We start from the raw sequence: 5,412 nt of genomic DNA, 5'->3' as shown, positions 1-5,412 counted from the left end.
TGTTGCTACCCTTGAACGCCGACGTCACGGCGATCACTATATGAAGGAGGGGCCAACGGCACGAGCGGTCCGCCCAGTTCAGCTGGGCTGTATGTTCAAAGTGAACCGCTAGGAGGTGCTCTTACAGCAGGATTTCTGCACACGTTAGTTCAGTCAATAAATAAGTGCCATAAGAGCCTTTAAGATCTTTCTTTAACGTTTTTTTTTGGTTGTGGCACAAAGTATGAGTGTGAATGAAAATGCCTTTATTTTTGCAAAACCAAACAAGTACTACAGAAAACTAGACATTTCCAGAGGAAATATGTGTGCCTACTTCTCTTTTGAGCTCAGCATCTCAATGGAAACTGATCTCCTCTGATCTCCTATCATCTCCTTCAATGAGGGGCCGTATGGGACATTTTTCAAATTTTCTGGCGATTTATTTGGAACTGGTTAGCCGAATCGTTAGCAATAGTCGAAGCAACCTATTCCCGGACATTCCGAGTTGTGTCCGTGCTCCCAACAGCGTGGGACGAGTTACTCGCAGAAAAAGAAAAAGGCATAATAATAACAGAAATACATTTTTTTTTAAATCATAATCATAATAAAAAACGTAACCTATAACTATTGCATAAGTTTTTATAAACTGCATCACTGGCAGCACACAAATATCTCAGCTCAGATCTCAGTGTAGTGTTCTGTCCACAACTGTTGAGAAATTTGTTGAAAATGTGGTTGTTGTTTTTTTAAGAAATTTATGTTTTCTTAGAAATTTGTTTAGTGGTTTGGTGGACCACATTGCGGCCTATTACGGGCTTGTTTTGGCCCACAGGCCTTATGTTTGACAGCCCTGCTATAGGCCTACAGGTGTACCTAAAACATGCAATTCAAACACAATACATTTATACATTTACATTAAGATGACTTCCTGTAAAGCTGTAAACATTTCCTGCGTTGAACATGTGTTACCCCGGAATTATAACATAGAAAGATTGTTTAAAGTGATGTCCTTAAAAGCTTTATTTTAACTGATCTGTCCATCCTTGGCTATCACCCATCCTTCCTGCTGTACTCTGGATGAGGTAAAGACTCTCGCAAATACAAAAGAAACAACTTCTACACTCAACAACATGCATGCTCCTTGGGTGTGCGTTATGTGAGAAAACACAGATTAGATTGCTGTTTCTATAAATAACAGAAGGAAAGGCCCTAAAGTGCAGAGAAAGAGGAAGAAGACCTTTTATATGGAAAATACTAAAATGATAGAATTTTTTTTGACAATTCTTTGCAAACATCAAGATAAATGAACACAAACCCGACCATTAAATAAGTAGAATTATAAAAAAAATCTCTACCAGCTCTACTCTCTCTCTCTCTCTCTCTCTCTCTCTCCCTCTCTCTCTCTCTCTCTCTCTCTCTCTCTCTCTCTCCCTTTCCACAGTCACTTATGCTTGCTCATTTGGAATAGTTTGGTTTCTTTCTGTAAACAATGCCTAGACATGACTGTGTTGTATTTGGTGCCATATAAATAAAGCTGAATTGAATTGAATTGAATTGAATTGAATTGAATTGAATTGATTTGAATTGATTTGAATTGTTTTACCAAATTAACTGATATTAATTGTTAAAATAGTACATGTTAAACCAACGATCCATTCCAGCGAGAAATGTTTCTTCTTTTATATTTAGTTTCTTGATCAAATGTTTGCAGTTTTGCTATGAAATGAAGGCGCAACAGTCTCTAGATAATGCTTTTTACTTTTATTTTAATGCACAACAGCTTCTATTACCACACCTTTGTTGCTGCTGTATCTAAATAGCTCATTCAATACTTCTGCGTTTAATTTGCATGAATGCATGTAACTTCCTGATTATGTTCTTTTGCTGATATTACGGCCATGCTTATGGATGGCTATAGTTTTCATTTCATTTCATTTCATTTTCCATAAATATCACAAAATTGTCCCCCTATTTCTTACAAACAAGCCCGTATGCACTTTGCTTTTTTAGCACAAGGTGGCAGCATGCATCTATTTTTGGGTTGCACAGACACGCGCACACTCCACACAGGAACTGATGCGCTTTCACCCTCCAGGGTCGTGGCAACAAAACGTATGACAATAAATGTCACGAAACGTTTTTTTTAAATTATATTTTATTTTATCAAATTTTCTTTAATTTCATTTTAGTAAGCTGTCAAATCAGTTGTGAAAATCCTAATGTTGCTTTTAGAAGGAGCTCTCAGATAAATATTGCAGTTGAGATATTGTTGATAACAGAATGTACATAATGAGTTGCTTGACAGGGGTGAAGAGCCGTTTGTAAATCTGGCAGTTGGCAGCAGCAGCAGCAGGTGTTGAAGTGCAGCAGGTTGGCTAACCTCTGCAGCACTGGGACCCTGAGCTGAAAAGGGAGACCATTGGTCCCAAAGAACTATCTCTCCAGGTAAGGCACTGCATCTTTGCTTAATTTGTCTCTCTTTTTCTGGCTATGTAGTCTTCTATCTTTACGTTAAAACAATAGCTGAAGGAGCATTAAATCACACACAGCAAAGCTCTTGTGTTGTATGAGTCAATTGTTGTGAAAGTTCAGGTAAATTTACATTGAAGTTAATATGAACGAAAGGAGTTCCAACAAGACTGATTTTTGATGCTATATATTTTAATCTCTATATGTGAACAATGCCTGTTATGCCCAAAAGTTATATTTACATATTTTGAATATTAGCCATTTTGTTTTACTGTTGAATGACACCATATTTAGTGAGCCTTTCTTACACTATCCACTGCTGTCTACAGCTTTAACAATGCTTAAATTCTTTATATGTAACTGTCCAGGCCCTTTATACACGTTCATAGTAGCAGGTTGGGCCAACTTTTGTCTCCAAAACTGCCTGAATTCCTGGCTGCACACCCATGATGTAAAAGTCTCCTTCCAGCCTATAACAAAGGCCATCTCTTAGATATACTCATACGTCTGGCGATCGTGGAAGTCATTGAAGTACTGTGACTTCATTGACCTACTGGAGGCTGTGGCATTTAAACAATGTTTAATTGATCCTGAGGGGCCCAAAGTGTGCAAAGAAAATGTCCTCCAAGCCATCACGCCACCAGCAGCAGCTGATCCTATTGGTACAAGGCTGGAAAAATGAATATTCTGATTTTATTTACATCAAATTATGACCCTCCAATCTGCCTGTGGCAGCAGGAATTCAGACTCATCAGACCAGACAACATTATTATTATTATTTCTAACTAATTTGGCCATTTTCCTCTGACTCTTGGTAACAAGGGACATTTCTGCCCAGAGAACTGCAGCTCACAGGATAACTTCTTTCTTTTCGGACCATTCGCTGTAAACCTGAGAGATGGTCTGCAAAATTCCAGTGAAAAAGCAGTTTCTGAAATTTAGATATTCAGACATGGGTTAGTTTCTATCTATCTATCTATCTATCTATCTATCTATCTATCTATCTATCTATCTATCTATCTATCTATCTATCTATCTATCTATCTATCTATCTATCTATCTATCTATCTATCTATCTATCTATCTATCTATCTATCTATCTATCTATCTATCTATCTATCTATCTGTTGTGCTGTGCCATCTGGCAGCTGTTATTTTTGATATGAAAGCGTCACACAGAAACCATGTGATCATTTCATAAAATATGATGTCTTCTTGTAGGTTCAACCAGCCACCGGTGTATGTAATACATCACAGAATAAAATGCTGGGGTGTTTATTTTACACATATGAGGCAGAAGAGGCCCAATCTTCATCATAACAAACACGTTTGATACAAACTGAGAGCGTCAGTGTGCCTCAGCAGAGCCTGTGACGAGAGGGAGAAAGTCATCGACCGACAATAACCCCAGTGTATTGTGCATCAGCACTAAATGCATCCTGCAGCGCTCCTGTGTGCGCGCATGAGCACACTGGCTCAGCAGGCATCGGTGAGTCACGTGACACTGTGGCGTGGTGGCTCTGCGTTTTCGTCTTTCATGCCAATTGGCTGAGACGAATCTTTCTATAAAGCAGCGATGACACACATTTGTGAAGTCATCTGAGCATCCGTACACATAATAAAGTTATTGAAATAACTGATCACATAGTCTTGACGATACATTTTAAAATGTGCACTAGTTAACCTGATGTACATTTTTAACACATATTTTAATTCACATTGAAAGGTTATGTAAATGTTTTGATTTTCTGCATAGTAGTATATGCTTGACTTGAAAAGAATCTCATGCTTACAATCCTTTTATATAGAGGAAAGTTACATCTTCTTGCATTTCCAACGTAGGTGCAAGAACATTTAACTTGCTTTTGTGGCTTGTATACGTGTAATGAGTTCGGAGAGGAAACTGTGGTGCTTTTGCTTCCTCTGTTTGAACTATTTGACCTGGAGGCGGAGCTTCAGGGGAAATTGCACGTGGGAAACTTTTAGCTATTCTTAATCATGATACCTTTTTTTCAACCCTCCAGTGCTTCTTGAGACTGTATTTGATTTAGAACGAATGTCTGTTGTCACCAGCAGTAAAAATGTTTGAACACCGAAGCAGAGTCCCCACTCACTTATTTTACATTCATGAAGGGTCATCGTCCATTTGCCTGGTTTTATCTGCTTTATTTACACTCATTGCAGTAATTCCACGAAAGTACGTTGTAGTGTAAAAAGTATTGTTGATTTCAACAAGCTCTCCAACTCAAACGACCACATTGATCGATTTTTCAAGCACCAAATTACGACCTCGTAGGAGCTGCTGACACCGAATTATTGACATTTGATTGTGTGAATGCTGATTCTGAGAATTATTTGCATTTTCTTACTCACGTCAGCCCCTGCAGTCAAACCAATCTGAACCATTCAAGTATCGAAATGTGCAACTTGACAATCTCAGTTGGAGTCCCACAAGATGGGAGTACCCGTTGAATGCTGTTTGCAGCTTTGATTTATTCAGGAACCTTGTATATCAGATAAAGACTGAATAAACCAGAAGAACAGGATCAGCTTGTTAGGCTGTGCAATTCGACTGATATGTAATGACGAGCACGGTGAACACAAACTACCATAATGCATTGCAGCGATCAGCTACAATAAGTCAATAATTCTAAAAGTGGCCTAATGGAGAGGAGCGTCACAGCACAGCACCCTGCTGCTGGAGGGGGGGGCGCTGTGGAACTACTTTATGTCTCTGTAAAACATATGAAAATCCCAAGTCGTAATATAGGCCCGAGGTTGATTTGTGGCAACGTGTTTGTTTACATGTACATATTGTGTTTTACACTGACGTCACGTTTGACTACGCGAGGTTTGGAATATTGAGCGTGAAGAACATAGACCATATAGAAGTCTATGGTGCGGATCCTGATTCTCTGCTGAACAATCGGTTAGTGTGTAGTGAGCTCCATGGTCACACCACAC

The sequence above is a fragment of the Lipophrys pholis genome (genome assembly GCF_963383615.2).
Source record: "Lipophrys pholis genome assembly, chromosome: 10".
Taxonomy (NCBI): Eukaryota; Metazoa; Chordata; class Actinopteri; order Blenniiformes; family Blenniidae; genus Lipophrys; species Lipophrys pholis.
This window is presented reverse-complemented; position numbering follows the sequence as displayed.